This window comes from Euwallacea similis, chromosome 9 (assembly GCF_039881205.1).
Source record: "Euwallacea similis isolate ESF13 chromosome 9, ESF131.1, whole genome shotgun sequence".
Classification (NCBI taxonomy): Eukaryota; Metazoa; Arthropoda; class Insecta; order Coleoptera; family Curculionidae; genus Euwallacea; species Euwallacea similis.
Genome location: NC_089617.1, coordinates 4,496,214 through 4,513,746, shown reverse-complemented (window position 1 = coordinate 4,513,746; position 17,533 = coordinate 4,496,214). Strand labels below are relative to the sequence as shown.

Genomic DNA, 17,533 nt, shown 5'->3' with positions numbered 1-17,533 from the left:
ATGTGACAAATTGATGAATTATTTTAATTTATAACCAGTGGCGTTCCACTTTTTTTTATTACTTCACAATAAACAGCCCTGATTTCTTAATAATTTTAAATGTGTTTTTATAACAGATGATACAGTATTAGAACGTTATTCCACAACCGTTTCATTATTTTCAACTTTCTTTCAGGTATTTTAAAATTTTCTCTGTATTTGTACTATAGCAACGTAACCGAAAAGGAAATTAAAATGTCATATAAAAGAGAAAATCTATTGGTGATTCAATGAATTTTCTTCCGTTTATAGGCCTGAACAATTTCTTTACTAAAAGCGGTTGAAAAGATGCTAAGCCCCAATTATAAAGCTGCAGTCACAACATCACTGATTTTGAGTCCTTATTAAACAAAGTAATTTAAGGCAAATTGAAATTTTGCCATGTTTTCCATGATAATAAACATCTAAGTAAGAATCACTCAAAAGTTGCTGAATAAAAAACAGCTTTAGCTCGAACTACAAAAATGTGGCAGGTGCGCCATTGATTTGTTTATCTAAGACCACGTGTTGCTACAGATATCCAGTGGTGTTCCATACATTTTTTTTGTTATTTTTTCATATTTAAAAAGTCTAACTAATCTCATTTAGGACAAACCCGCCTTACTATACCTACGTTCAATTGCAAAAGGCATGAGAATAGCAGTGGCATGCTAAATTTTCAAGCAATTTTTGCGTAATTTGGACTTCAGGACCACACAAAGGGCAAAATTTCAGTGGTATTACAGACATTTTGTCATTGTTTATAAGTATTTTAGAAAGGGAGAAAACGTCTTATACTTTATTGCAAATTTTGCACACTACGTCTCTGTTTTATCGTTCATGCCAAGGCCTGCTTTAGGTTTTCGGGAAGGTTTAGATGATCTTGATACATTATTACCACATATATTATAGTGGGGTACATTTTTTTTAATAGTTAATACATCTTTTATGATGAATTGCTAGCTTTGCGCACTGTCCGCCGTGCGTAAAGATTCCAAACAGTGGCGTGCTCTACATTTCCCATAAATTTAATATAATTTTGTTTGATTTTAAGGCGTTTTAGGTGCATTGTGGAAGATTTGGTTATCTTTCGCAGTGTTAAAGGCATTTTTTTTCTCCTGCTGGGACCTTAACAAATGACCATTTCGCAGCGGAAAATCCCCCCAATCACGAGCCGTAATTTCGCCCCAATAACCGTACATCTGTTTTAGCCTCCACCTTGACAGGAATTGGCCCATTTTTCTTCTAAATTTCTTTCAGTTTACGGCTAATTCTGGCGCTCGACGTTAATTAAATTTGGACACCTTTAACGTTAACTTTAAGCCCTCGGTTTGTTGCTGAGGACGTTGTTTGTGTCCCAGACAAATAAATAAATATTTAAAATGCCGCTGCATTACAAATTTCAGTCGTCGCCATATTTAAAAACCAAATGGGGCCATAACCGATTCCATAAGTTTGCATTTTAAGCGGAAAAGGTCGCATTAGGTCGGCATAGTTCCACAAATTTCTTTCCAGGCCTGCATATTTTACGCGGTTTACGTAAGTTACATCGATGCTTCGTTTACATAAAATATGCCCTTTGACTTACATCGGCCTTTGGTTTTATATTAATAAAAATGAAATTTTTGGGGCGCAATGAACTTTAAAAGGCAAATAAGCAATCGCCAGCTGCTGACAACTAACTATAGCAACTGAAAGAGGGTTTGAAACAATGGGGAAAATTCAGGGATTTTGAGCAAATTAAACTAAACTATTTGCAAGGGAGGAACATCCCTGGAACGTACTTTCAGGGAACGTAAACGGCGGTCTGAATTATTTTCTTGAAAAGTCCGAGCTCAAAGGCTTTTGTGCCTTGTTTGCGTTTGCATTTATGCCAACGTTTCGAATTATGCTCTCTAGGGCCGCAGGAATGTTGCGTGCATGGATTTTAGGGGGTTCTAGGGGGTTAATTTCAGCAGCGGATATACATGAAGATGTGATTATGCCTTTTAAAATGCATTTAATCGAGAAGATAAACTTGCGAATTTATAACTTCTGAAATTTTCATGGTACGTCAATGAATTTTATCAGAGGCGTAGGCATGAGTATCACCCATTAACAAGGGAATTACAACTGATCCATTCTCATGCAAAGTCTTACGAGGAGCAGATATAAAGGTACGATTTTACTAGTTAAAAAATATTTTGCATACATTCTTGTGCTTTATTAAAGTTTTTAATCTACGCCAATGAACTTTATCAGAGGCGTAGACACTAATGTTACCTATGAGAAAAATTCCTGCTTGAATCTATCGAGGCGTACGAGCAACAGATGCGAAGGTGTAAGTTTTGCCACTTAAAAACAACTTTATCGATGAGATCCATTTCAGGTCATTTGACTCTAAAGTTTTCAAAGTACTGCAATGAATTTCACCAGTGGCGTAGGTACTAGCATTACTTGTTGCTAAAAAAATTGGCACTTCAAACTATTCCCAACCAAAGGCGCGTGGAAAACAGGTGTAAAGCAACGAATTTGCCTTTAAAAAGAGCTTAATTGCGAGAACTGATTTGAGAATTTTTAACTTGTGAATTTGCCAATTAATTATACCACAGGCGTAGACATTAATATTACTTATTAATTGAAAAAATCGCAATTTGATTTGTCATCAAACATGTGGCATAAACACGAAGAGATTTTTGAAATAAAGTACGAATCAGAAGAGTTTGAGAATTTTTTGTATCTGAAATATTCGAAGCACGCCAGTGATGTTTCCCATGGGCGCAGACGTTGTAATTACCGATTATCGGAAAAAATAACACTTTAATATATTGCCAAACAGAGGTGTGCGCGGGCTAGATATATCGTTCATTATGATGAACCCTCAATCACATCTTTACCAAAATAATATTTTTCAAAATTTCCTCGTGTAAGCGTTCAAGTCCCGCCACTGGATTTTCTTATGATTAAGCCTGTCGCGTAAAAAATACCCCTTCGAGTTTCAATTTTCCGACAAAAGAGGTCGCCGAAGCCACACCAATAAACCAATCTCACCACCAAACTGTGTAGCAGCCAATTATGCCCCCCCCCCCTCTCCACCCCCTGACGAGAGCTAATTGCCCTGGCAAGCCGTAATTAACCCCCGGTTAACAAGAAATTCCCCGTTTTCGGATCGATGCCGTCGCATCCAAAAATGTTCTGGATAACGCAACTAAATCTGGATAAAGCGAGACTGGCAGGTTTCAAGCCGGGCTCAAATGCAACCGAGGCGTGTGCGGCATATTCAAATCAAAAAGCGCTCAAAAATCCTGGAAAGGGGCGGAAATCGGGAAACTCGTCTTCTGGAAAAGTTAAAGTGTATAAGAGGAAACTTTATCTATGGATTAATGTGGGGATGCTGTAAGTCACTTACGCTCAGTCGAGCAGAAAAATCGTAAATTCTCCTTGAAGGTTTTCATTGGTTTTACGCCACGTCCGTCGGGGAATATTTAAGTGCGAATAAGGGCTGCACTTAGGTTGTTATAAGTGAATTTTACATGGTGTAAACGGGGTTGCATAATCGCGGAAATTAGGAGTGCCGTACTTCCAGGAGGAATTATGTTCCTAGCCAATCAACACTAAATTTAATTGGACAAAGGAGGTTGATGGAGTGGGGCCCACAATGTGGCCTTTAATCGTGGAAAATTGGCTTTTGGATTTAAGGTCCAGTAGCGGCGTATGGAAGGCAAATGTTTACTCTTCCTGCCTTGCAGTAACGTCACCCAAAATGCGTTTCCGCAATCGTAATGGACTGTGGACCTACCTGAAAACTTCAAGCTTTGAAAAGCAGAGAATATTCGCAATTTACCTTCTTTTAGGGCTCATAAATGGGCCGCCACCGATCCTCCATCAGGCCCTTAACGACATTAAAAACTAGCGCAAATGCTAAAACATCAAAAAACAATTAATAACGATTTCGGAAATACATACATACAGTCCAGTCGTTAATGATTTATGTCCTGTCCCGTGTAGCTGGCTTGATGAATATTTATGTGTAACAAGATGACTCTTTGTGCGTGACCCTCCACTGCAACAATGCCGGCTTTTTCAACACCAATTGCCATTAATCGATAACATCTATCAGGTATTTTCGCAAGACATTTTACTATGGAGCTTCCAGAGCATTTCAGCCACACCTAATTAACTCCAAAACTAAAAAGGAATCTTTGCCTGGCATTTTGGACATAAACTCGCTTCTATGGATGGCGAAATTAAATTTTACCTGCACCTGGACATGTAACCTCGTAGGAGAAAAACGCGATTAAATTACCCTTAAGGCGTAATCTCCAATTATCTCCGTTAAGAAGAAATTCGCCGCTATAATTAACTGGATTAAGACAAACAGGAAATTGAATTAAGGGCCTTAATCGATTTGCGAAACGTTCCCTCCAAATTAGGCGACACAGATGTGAATTTGAGTAGATAATGAGGAAGTTTATTGAAACGGATATCTTGCCTGCCTCAGGTCGGGGCTTTAATCGAGCATTGTCATCTAATTGGCAGGGGGATGCTCGAATTGAACCGGCCGAATGCTCAATGAGGCACAAATACCTGTTGGCCAGCTTGGATTTAAGAGTGAAAGAAACTTTCATAATTAATTTTTTCCATTTGGGACGCCCCGTATTTTATTTGAAAGATATATTCAGCGGTTGATCGGTGTTGGTAGTTTAGGTTTTTTATATCCATCTCTTTAGGTTTTGGTGTTATTTGATGATTTGCCGAAACTTGCATTTTTAGTACCTTAGCTCGTGTTTCAGGTCTCAGCTTTTTTTTTTTTCTTCAAATAAAACACCTTATATATTTCAATTTTCTAGTCAGTTTAGGAGTATTTGGAGCATTGGTGGCTACATTTGTGCGCATATTTTGGCAGTAGAGACTCAGTAGCGCATCACGTGCGGTTTTTAGTAATAAGAATGTATTCAGAACACCTTGGAGATCAACCTGAACTAACCTGGCCTCAATTGAATCTTAATCAGAATTTTTAAGCTATATTAAATGACTGCATATAGCCTATGATCCAAAAATCAGTGGCGTAACATATTAATTTTTAAGGATGAGAAATCTAAGAATAAGGGCGTTTCGTACCAACCCTGGTACACCCCTGGTATAAGCTAAGCAAAAGAAGCCAATTTATATGTAAAATACAATGTAGAATCACTGTCGGAAACGTTTTTAAACTAATCATCGTGCTAATTTGAAGAAATTCATTGGCGAAGCATTGAAATTAAATTTTAGATCGCTTATTTCAGGGGTTCTGAATTGCTTTTAAGTAGAGATTCCCGAATTGATTTTTTTCGGCTGGTACACCTAATAAGCTCATGAGTAGGTAAACTTAAATCCTGAAAGATATATAGGATGCCGCGTTTGAAAAATTTTGATACTGGGATAGAAGCCATACCAGGAAGGTTACTCAAACATTTTTGCCCAAAGACTCGTAATAAATTGCAAAATTTAAATATACAAAAAAATACTGGGTGTCCCGAATTAAAAATTGTGTACTCTGGAGCACGTTTCAATTTCAGGACACATGGCAAGCTCAACAAGTCCCGAAACTTCCATCCCTTGTAACTCCATTTACGACCAATATGCTAAACATAACCATTACTTTCCCTTATTATGTTGGGGAAGCAACAAGCAGTTCTCGCATGCACTGATCATCATCAGCGTCCTTTACAGGTGGTCGTGGCCCCCCTGCACCATCCCCTCTGCGCACTTTAATCCTGAAAAGAAGAAATCGCTTTAGTGCTTAATATGCAGTCATCGCATGGGAGGGGGGGATTTAATGTGGGTCGAAAAGCTTGGAAGTTGGAGTCGGGAGTATATTAAAACTGGGGAGCAGCGTTGCCGCCTCCTGCTCGGCGCATTATCGGGATATTAACGCCGAAACACATTTCACTTCCTCGAACTTTCTAATGAGTCATTTCCGCGACAAAACTTTATTCCCCACTTAGATTACTGTCGTAAAACCCAAATGTCACTAGACAGGGAGTCGATTAGACCGTGCCACTCTGTATCGACCCCCCTTAGGGTCAACAGATCAAAGGACTGGCAACTTTATCTAGGAGATAATCGCACATGTAATGACCTGCTTTTGTTTCGCAGTTTCTATGGAAACTTCACGTTTCTTTTTCAACACTTAAGTGTAAATATCTCGAGAACGATTGGAGAAAATTTTTGATCTTCAAGCGGTCTCATTAAAATCCCTCCACATCCCCGAGATTTCCTTGAGCTTAACGCGTGCAAGTTTCCCCAATTTGTGCTCTCCCGCGGAAATCCGCGTATTATTACGAAGTTACCAGCATGAACTCTTGGAAATTCTGTACTCTGGATAATTAAATTTCCCAGGCAGCGAGTCGCAGACAATTTTAGGAGACCTCACTGCCTCGAGATGTTCCCTACATGTTTCGTTTTCTTCTCGTTACAGGTCAGGTTAAGGCCCTCATGTTGCTTCTGCCTCAAAGTTTCCCCCTTTCATTCTTTGGAGCTGAATAATCTGGATTAGGAATTGGAAAGGAAAAATGCGCAGCTGGAGCCAATTAGGTATGTGATGAAAGACTAGAGATATTTTACACAATTGGAACAACTCCTAAAATATATTTCGCAAGATGTTCACATATCAAAGATCATATATTCTGAATGCTGCGAACTACGCCAATGAAATTTCCCACACTTGTAAAGCTTAGTATTAAGTTTAAAATAAAAAATTAACATTTGGAACGGTTTTCAAACAGTGGCATTTGGATTATCCTCAAAACAGTGGCATCTGGATTATCGTCAAAACAGTGGCGTGCGGCGGCCGAATATTAAGTTATAACTTGAGTATTTAAAAATTGCACGTCCATATTTAACATTTTTTGCCATTCGAATTCAGGATCCTACGCCAATGACATTCGCCATAGTGAGAGTTCCTAGCATTACGTTTGAGTTAAAAAATGGATACTTAAATTGAGCTGAGCACAGAGGCGCGTGGCAAATATAAAATTACACTAGAAACAATTTCACTTTTTTTTGAAGATTTTAAATGCAGTGCATCATGCCAATAAAATTCACCATAGTTGGAGATTCTAATACAGTATTAAAGCAAAAGAATTGCCACTTCAATCTAGGTCAAAACAGTGGAGTGCTGGAGTTAGATATAAAGTAGTACATTAGATTCATAAAATAAGTTTAGACACAACGTCACACTTTAAATTTTGTATTTTTAATGCACCGTAGTTGGAGGACGGAATATTCGTGTTTAAGCAAAAAAAATTGCTATTTAAATCGAATTTAAAACAGTGGCGTGTTGTAGCCAGTGAATTATAGACCTACAATCACAAGAATATTATATATTTAAAAATTTGTAACTTCTGAATCTTACGTGTTAAACCAATGAAATTTACTACAGTTGCGGACATAACTGTCGAACCTACGTAGAAAAATTGGCAAGTGAATGTATTAAACCTAAAAACAAGATTATTTTTGTAGATTTTTCTATATTTGAATCGATGTCACTGAGGTTTGGCAGACTTATACATAGTGCCGCTAATGAGAACGCAATTGAAAACTATATTTGACAAGAAGCAGAGGCGTACGTGGGGGTAAATTTCAAGATTCACGCCTTCCGAATTTTAGATTCTAATTTAATTTGGGTGATTTTGTATTTTACACTTCATCCCTGCAGTGGGTGTTAGCCAAGGCGGTGTTATCTGCCAAGGGAGCTAAAAATATCCAAAGAAGCCCGTCATGCACGTCACTCTCCTTCCGCCTTTCCGTACATAAGCATTTTCAAATTCCTGGCTAACTTTTCTGTTGCACATGAAGATAATTTCTGGCTGTCGCTGACAGACGGGTATAAATTCCTTTGTCGGCATGTCTTTCGCAATTCTGCAGCTTTGTTATATGTACGTCTCATATCTCGTGTTAGGCAAGAATAGCCCTGATGCATCTCCGGGGGCAGATCCCTGAAAATGAAATATTGCGCACGTTTTTTGCCCCAGGTACACATTTGCCAGGTTTATCCAGAATGTTTCAACGGGCATATAAATGGCCAAAAAGTTTTTATTTGTCGATTATCGATTGTATTAGTCTTTGTTCACCTATATGGGGATAAAAAATGGCTCAAAGACCCACTCTGGGGCCTTTGAGCGATTTGTTTTTTTTTGCCTCCAGGCGAATTCCAGAGCCTTGGAACAAACCGTTTTCTTGCCACAGTAATCCATAAAACCGTGTTTTCGGAAAGCACTCAAATAAAAACCGTAAGCGGCCCGAAAAGGCAAACACCTTTCCCCTCTTGACAAATAATATTAATGAAGCCGCTCAGACCCCGTAAAACTCCGACGTGACGTTGAATAATGAACTTAATTCTGTTTCCATAAAAGATGCCAAGACTGTTTGATACACATTTTAATTATTGTCTCAGGGTTCTGAAGATAACGACAGTTGTCGTAGATGACGTTTATCGTGGATTAATTGCGAGGATTATTGCTTAGAGAAGAGGCAGGACTGATTGCTGCAGATTTAAACATCCGGGAGGTGCTTAAACTTTTTCGTTTTCTTGTAGGAACCTCCGAATAAACATCCAAGACGAAGCAACTGCGAAAAGGCCAACAACTCAATTCTACCAGGAAGCTGCATCTGGATGTTACCTCTGTATCATTGAAATCATCGATGGAGAAACGTGGTGTTCGTGAGTAGTTCAAGAATTCTTGAATATGAGCATTTTCGGCAATTTTTCCAGCGCGTTCCAGCCTTCAAAACTCAACTTTTTCAGATGGGACACTCAGTATTTCATCTGATATTTAAATTCTACAATTAATCAAGAGTCTTTATTATACATTTGCCATATTCACCTATGGGAACATTTGCAAAAAAAGCAAATTAGGAAGTTAATCGAAAACGGGAGGACCGAAGGGTTTTCTTACAGACCCTTGTCATTCTCTCGCCCTGTGTAATTTAACAACTGGACGGAGAACTGATAAGGGCTTGTGGGAAACCGATCAACAACGAATCATCAACTCTCATCCCCCTCCCTCACTTCCTTTCCTTCCATCTCACTGCCCTGTTCCCCTCATTAAAATATTAAGAGAATTAAACACGACAAAACTAAAACTGTCTACCAGCCAAATATTGCCTCCCTGATATCCTCAAAGTGGTCCACGATCCCACAAGCACTTATCACCCCCGAACCACCCCCCAACCCTCAGGTTTGTCCGGATTGCCGCGATTTAGCGGAGCACTGGTTTATCCCCAAGTAGAGACAGATTTCCGGGTAAAAAGTAATTATTGAATTGATTCCCGGACTCTTTTTCTCTATCTTTAATTGGAGAGAAATTTATTTTCCAGGGTTTAATTTGATTGTGGGGGTGGATAGTGAAGAGAGGTTCCGCTTGACGTAGCAGGAGAAGGATAAACAGGCTCTCATTCTCTCGCCCTGTGTATTTTAAACGACTGGACGGAGATATGATAAGAGCTTGTGGACAAACGAAAGTCGGCGCCATTACGTCATTTTGTCCACCCTTAAGTTTGGGAGAAACCCCTGCAAAAACACTAAGAATTCGGCTACAATTTGCTTGAAAGAACCTTAAAACGTTTGAAATTGCTGTCAAAATTTCGCATATTTTTTGTACATTTAAGCATGTTCAATTGAGCCGTTTTTTCAATTTTTAAAAAAGAAAAAGCTTGAATTGCGAGAATAAATTTAAAAAGCGAAAATAGAATATGCTCATTCCTTCATTTTTTGCCGTTAAAAGTTCCAAAAATCGCCTCAGATTTAAAAGTGCAAGAACGCATTTTTTCTCCAATATTTGAGATTTCACACTTAGAAAAATAGTGGCGCAACAATTTTCATGTAACAAAAGCTATATAAAATTAATTTCCAGAAAGTACATAGTAAAAAATGATGTACTATTCCCCACACAAAAAAAAACAGCTTCATAACAGATCTTACACCATAAAATATATGATAAACTTGCAATTATATTAATTTCGGAAAAATATACATTGAATATCTGAAAAACTTCGCTGATACGTCTCTGGCTGAAAAATCGTCAAGTTATTGAATTTTCAAAATATAACAGAAAACTACAGCTAATTTCCCCCGTAAAAAGGCAGTGCCGTAACATACTTTTCAAATATTAAAATTTATTAAAAACATTGGTTTACAGTAATTTATTCAAAATACATTAAATGTTGGAAAAATTAAGTGGTACGCCTTTCGTTGATTGAGGCATCAAAAGTAACATTTATTGATGAATAATGATCTAATTGAGATCCAAAATTACCATGACAAGTAGAAAGTATCTCATGGCGTGCATATTTTTTCAATCTTAAAAATGATTTAAAAGCTTGTGGTGAATATTTAAAAAATATTAAATATTTAAAATTTGCTGGTTAATACGTACCGGGTGAACGAGTTGATTCTAGTCATCAGGGAAAAAGCAGCGTCATAGGGCCTTCTTTAACCATTTTTTTTAATAACTGGCTGACACGCCTCTGGAGTGTAATAACTCAGATGTGTGCTCAAATGAATGCGTAATAATTTGAAAAAGTGTCTGAGGATATTCAATTTAATTTTCCAAACTTGAAAGTAATCTGGATCGGGAAAGTGATTCTCAAATAATTAAAACAGCATATTCTCAATGCTTAACGTTTTTTACTATTCAACATGGCAAAAATGGAACCTTTTACCGTATTTCTTCCATGGAAAGTTCTCATTTTAAACTGCGAATCCCCATCAAAACCGAGAGGAGGAATTTGATAGTTTAATTACATCGCTTTGCTCGTTCTTCTTTCCAGATTTATCGACTCCATAATTGTTCACGGAATATTAAGGACGAACCGGCTAAGGTTTTCGACGGTTATTGAATTAATCTTATTAGCTTTCTCCAGACTTTTCCGAATTTCCTTGCTGCTCCCGTTCGGATTCTTTCGGTTCGAGTTTAATTGAAAAACGCTCTTTTCGGTAATTGAAAGTGAAGGGTTCAAGGATCTTAACAGCGGACGACAGTTCTTTTTTAGGAGTTATTTTCAATATCGATTCCCCATGATTTCAACTTATAATTAAATTCCAAATGCTTCGTTTCACTGCTCTTTTCAAATTTCTTAAAGTTGAAAACTTTACATCACAGTTCATTACGGCATCGATACTTTTAAACCACGAAGCAAGGCCACTAAAAATAAATATAAAATAATTAAGTTCAAGATTCTGGAATGTGTTTTTTGTGTATTTTCAAGCTAGAAAGGTGAAAACTGGATACTAAAAACGTTTCAAACAATTTCAAATTTTTCAATTTGGGATTCGAAATATGTATTATACTTAAGGAAAACCCAGTCACGAAACCCTGCCAGCGTCTCACATGAGATGCTCGAGTAGCATGCTCAATTCAAAGCTCTCAATATGAACAGGAAACTGTACACAAAACGAAGTAAATATTTAAAAAACTGGTTAAGTGTAGAGTGGTGAAGCTTCAAGTATGAAATATCATAAAGCATACCCTTTTCAAAGAATACTCATATGGAAAATTTTAGCAAATCCTACAAAGAAAAACCTTTAATTTAAGTAGTTCATTCGCCATTAAGTCTAGAATATTTGTGTTGTTTTCGTTGTTGCTGTTTTTGTCAGTTCACTCATATTATATCTAAACCACACTAAAATTTTCTATACATGTTCGCTTTTTTTTTTACGTTTCACTTTACGCATTCACTTTGAGTCCAATATTCCCACGTGCTTCTAATTTACAGGTAGCTGTGTTTCTGTGGCTGTGTCCTAGGCGCCAATCAATTCAGCAAACTCATGCTGTTACCATTAAATTTGTTCCAGTTCCTTCATTTTAGTTCAATTATGTTGAGTACAAATTGATTTCGCATTCACCATTTTGATCAGAATTGACATATTGATTGAGATTGAATACTTACAGTTGACATAAACAAAAAAACAAGGTTTTTGATTTGTTTGCACATTCTCCGTCTAGTCCAGAAGAGTAATAAAATAAATTTTGTGTATTCTGCAGTTGAGTTTCGTTGCTAGGGACTCCGAATCCTCGCTGGAGCAACAGCGCCCTAATGGTGGAATAAGGGCCTTAAAATGCATCCAAAGCTATTCATTTTCGTTCCACACTACGACTGTGTGAGAAATGCAATAGCTGTCACATCTAATCGAATCTGCTTTGTATCAATAAAAGTCTTGTTATTGAGGGAATAAATACTCTTAGGCAGCTGTTGCTCCACGCCCTCAATAATTTTGACTGAAACAGGGTTAAAGGAACAATGTCCTATTAGCAGTACAACATATAAATTTAACGACTGTTGCCCTAACGAACGTTATTAATCCAGGCTGGATTATCGACATCACCCGTCATACTGCCTCGTTCCACTTCCTTCCCTTGAGCGCCCTTTTATTACATTTTGAATATTTAGTAGTGGGACTAGTTGCGTTAAATGAAGCCCATAACTTTCAATGCCGCCCTAATGCATTTGGCGTATTTAAATACTCTGACTATAACTGAATTTGGGATCAATTTCCAGGCTCTGGATCAGTTATTAAATCATTGTAAGCGATCATTAATAGCGGTGCTTGTTTTGACTTATATTGTTCTCCACCAAAAAAAAATACGAAACAAAATTAAGTTTATTTTTTATTTCTTCTTTGGCGGAAAGTTCCTCCTAAGAGTTCCAGATGTCCGTGGAAAAATCTAAATAGAGAATTAAATCCATTTCAAATTTAAATATATATTTTGGAAAACTTCTAGATACTCAAAAATGGGAAAAAAGCCGGTGATTTATATGTAGAATTCCATTGAACCTTCTAAACGTTTGAAATGGCGGATTAAGGTCACTAAAAAACAGGGGCGTACCTAGGAAATTCTAAAAAGGGGATTAAATCCATTCAATATTTCTAATATTCTTGAAAAACTCTAGCGACTGTAAAATGCCACACTGATTTCTATATGAGTTTCTAATAATAGTTCTCCTACAATAAAAACTAGCGAATTAAGTGCAAAAATGAGGGGTGCCCCTGGACAAATCTGAAAAGAGGGATCTTCAAAAATGTTTTAAAAATTACTAGAGACTTTGAAATGGGACATGCACCACTGACTTCCATAAAGAATTTTAATGGTGGTTTTCCTAAAAACTTAGAAATTACGCGCTAGGTACACTAAAAATCAGGGCTATGTCTAGAAAGATTTGAAATGGATATATCCATTAAAAAAAGTAAATTTATCTAATCAATCAATGGAAATTCCTAGAGACTTAAAATGCGAGGTACGTCACTGGTTTCTATATAGAACTCATTGATCTCCACGTAGAATTCCAATGAATGTTAAATAAAAAAAATTAAAATTGCCAGTCGAAGTTTTGGCGTAGAAAAAGTTAAAAAAAAAGAAAATGAATAAGTGAAAATTTTTTTTAATGCAAATTGGATTAGTTCAGACGTGACAGCTATTGCTTTTCTCACACAGTCTCGGGTGCAATGAGAACGAATACCTTTGGATGCATTAAATCCCTGATTTCAGCCTTAGGGCGCTATTGCTCCAACGTTTGTTTGCGGCTTGTAAACAATCGTGCGCAACACCAATTTGCAGTCCCTTACAAGGTTCTCTAATAAGAGCCTCGTAAAGCGATATAACGTTATTAAAGGGCTGTCATAAAACTTCCCTTTATAGGTAAAAAATAAGCAGCCCGAAGCGGTTTATCACCTTTATAAATCAAATCTGCCCGACTTCGTTTCCGGGGGATTTGGGGCCGGTATCTGTTCCTGCTATATACGCTCTCTACACCCCATTTCAGCCGAAATACTTCCAATTTTCGGTAACTACTGAGCTGTTATGTTTTCGACATTGCTTTTATTCCCTTTTAACTAGCTCAGGGTTTTTTCTTCAGTATTAAATTGAATGAAAGAAAGGAGGGAATTAAGGGCGTGCGGAGTACCTTCACCCTTGCTACGAGTGCCCTAGTATAACACAAAATTCAACTTTTATTTCTTTTCCAAACACATTCATTGTTTTTTTAATTTTTTTGAATGCTCAAATTATTTTCTTATTCCTAAGTTTTTTAAAATTATTTTTTGTAAAAACTTACAAAATAAAGAGTCAACAAAAATCTGTTAAAAAAACAATCAATTTGCAAGTCAAAAAATTTCCAACTGCCTGTCTGTCCTTTTAATAGATATTCAGGTTCTGTTCATGTTTTATACATTTTTTGCATTTAAAATATTCATTTGCACTGAAACTGACTCACTTAATGCTCATCTAAATTGCTCAGCATTTCAGGTTTCTTCGACTTCCCCCAGCAATTGTTGGGCACTAATCAACATTTTCCTGCTTTTCCTTCAGGGAAATTTAAATTTTTTTCCACATATTATCTATATTTTCTGCTTCTTTGCATAGAAGGAAAGTGACACTATTATAGAACATGCAAAGGCACAATGTTCCAGTAGTTGAATAGCGAAGGAAACTCATTTTATCAATGCTAATTTTTTGCAGAAAAATGTACCAACCTCAAGAGCTGAAAAGTGACGTAGACCCATCATAAAAGACCTCACTCAGTTTTAGTTGATACGTCAGGAATTTTTGTTGCAAAAATTACAAATGAAAGGAGGGAGGGAATTGCGGGCTTCGAGTGCCCCATTAGGAAATAGAGTGCATATTCAATACAACAGCATTAATTTCATTGGAGACATAAATCTAGACGTAAATAACTATCCCAAATCCACAATAATCATATCAGAGACAAACGTGTCCCTCTCAAAATAACCGATCGCTTTCCATCTAAGGGAGAGATCTCACATTTATCATTTCAGGGAGTAGGTATTTTATTTCCAGGCTAATGAGCAAGATTTATATGGAAAAGAGAGAGGCGTCTTACAAATCGAACAATGTTCCTCGGAAGCCGTTTCCGTTCTTTACCATACACGGGGGGGAATCCTTTTAAGCAAATCGAATCCTTTTGGCCTAATCTGGCTCGGCTCCCATTGCGGTGTAAACGGTCGTGCAAGGCTTAAATATGCTTATTTCGGGTGAGGAAATATTCGATTTGGCTTTACTTATGAGCTGGAAGCGAGGTTTCGTATTCTGGACACAATGGCGAAAGCGCAACTGAAATTGTAGCTTTAAAAGATTTAAAACCCCAGGAGAACTCTTGAGGGAAAGCAGTGACTAAGAAGCTTTGAAAATCACTGGTTTCCAGTAACTTAGATCGACGGAAGCCAAGGCTGCCATTAATTTGGACTATGTGATGAAGGCGCATTTGACTTGGACTTAATTCTGGACTGCATTGTAAAGCAGAGGGGTTCTCTATATAAAATCAAATTGAAAAGTTCTATTAAAAAGAATTTTTGACTTAATAGTGAATGCACTTATTTATTGTAGATGATTTATAGCTATGTCTTTATCCATCATTTTTTCCATTTGATGCAATATTGAACACTAGAACTTCTGCCTTTAGAACTCGTTTTGCATAACTTTAACTTTTTGCAGGTCTTTCAAGATTTCAGGACTCCCCAATTTACCATCTATAATTACCCAACGATTAATCGAACATATCCCCACTTCCATGAACAAAACAAGCAGAATTTCCGCGAATTTCCTTAAATCAATAACTTTAAACAGAGAAGAGGGTTTGTCACGCGTTATTTGTTTTACTCCATTAAAGGAACTTCCACCGGTCCATCCATCATCCGCAGAAGGATCGGATTAGGGTTTGTTCAATTCCGAACAACTTTATCTGGATGCGATAAAGAAAGACTGATTATCAATTTTACCACTGATATCTCCTTGTTTTTATCCTTGTTTTGGGGAAACGTATAATCACCGCTATATTATGCAGATTCGCCATTCAGAGAAGAACTACTGTTCCTTCATCATGAAGTCCAGGATTAAATCCAGAACTACTGCGCCTTTACCATCGTCAAATTCTGAATTTCTTGTACGAAAATATTCTTAAATCGATATTTTGGCGATATGCATTAAGCGAATCAACTGCAACACTAATGCTTATCTACCATGAGATTCTCAGAATTTTCGTTATTAAAATATCTTTAAATTAACATTAACAGATATTTAAAAGACGCATTCGCTATTAAGTCCAGAACTATGGCGCCTTCACCATAAAGTCCAGATTGTATTTAAATCGACTTTTCAAGGAAGTCTACAACTACAGTTTCTTCGCCATTAGTTCTTGAGCTTTTGCCATTTAACGCAGATGTTATTTTTTTATTGAAAGATGAGAATTTAAATTGGCTTTTTCCAACAAGCTTTCGGCCCTCTATCACAACATGTATCAGCATGAGCGACATGTCCGAAATTCGGGGTCCAAATATTTGTTTTAAACCCGGTGCTTTTTAATCGTAATGCTCGTATCGGGGCCGGATTTGGGGGTCGAATGCGCACCTACAATGGGCCCAACCGCGGGATAATTTGTGTGTTAGAGAGCCGATACGTGAGCCTGCATTTTAAACACGTATTAATTTCAAAGATAACATCTTGAAATAGAGTCCCTGGGAATATGCGATTTTTCCACTTGTGCTGCTATTTTGATAACGTACGTGTTAAATGTTCCGTCGTTTAGGGGGATTCATTTATTCTCGAACGCTCTGTTGATCTTCTTTGAGGGTTAAGTGGAGATAATCGTCCAACTAATTACGTAAAAGCGCAGAAGTCTCATGAATAAAACCCTGCAGCCACCATTTTGTCGCGATTACTTACGTTACCTTTTCATCCGTTAATAAAGAAAAAGGAAATAACTTGTTTTATTTTGTGTTCCTCTTGCTTTTTTTGAGATGCTTATAGGATTTTGGATTAATAAAGTCACACTCAAGAGATCTGAATAACGAACTTGAGATATGATAAGAGAAGTTTGTTATGGTAAGGTCAAAGTAAAAATATCCAAAATTTTCTTTGGCAAAATGTTTTTAAATCGATCATTAACCCATGCATCATTAGTGTATTCGTCATTAAGCACAAAGCTAATGCGCCTTCACCATCAAATCAAGATCTATCTCGCCTTCACCACTAAATGCAGATTTAATTTTTCGTGTTTTTGACCAAGTGCGAATCTTATAGACAGTTTTTTCGGAATTCATTGTGTTCAATTTCTGGTTTCTGATATTAACAACCTCTAAACTAAATGATCTATTAATAACCGACTTAAAGTATTATTTTAGACCGCTACCAATACCTTGAGCTCTATAAATTTAGAGCTAATTTCTGGCCAAAGTTCGACACAACACCTCTAATAACCTGTTAATAGATGTCGTTATAGAGTCGCTACCATAAAGTTAACGAGAAAACTTTGGCAGAGTGATTGTGGCACTGTAAAAGTGTGATTTAGGGTTTTCGATCAATTTTAAGTGTGTTTGAGGTCAATAATTGGTAGACGTTATTTCCAAGATAATGATGATCGAAGTTGAAAAACTGATATTAGACTTCTTCCAATACCCTTAAATATACAAGATGTTCTATTTAAGAAAATTTAATACGAGACAGTTCAACAAACGCTGACGTTTAGAATTGAAATGTTGAAT

General features: G+C 37.0%; 3 protein-coding genes across 3 annotated transcripts in view; 2 read left to right on the top strand and 1 right to left on the bottom strand.

Moving 5' to 3' along the window:
• RpS12 (ribosomal protein S12) overlaps positions 1-17,533 on the bottom strand; it is a 274,064-nt gene that overhangs the window by 192,094 nt on the left and 64,437 nt on the right. The window lies entirely within an intron of this gene.
• spdo (sanpodo) overlaps positions 1-17,533 on the top strand; it is a 75,926-nt gene that overhangs the window by 27,086 nt on the left and 31,307 nt on the right. The gene's annotated exons all lie outside the window — the stretch shown is intronic.
• LOC136410749 (uncharacterized) overlaps positions 1-17,533 on the top strand; it is a 93,445-nt gene that overhangs the window by 74,145 nt on the left and 1,767 nt on the right. The gene's annotated exons all lie outside the window — the stretch shown is intronic.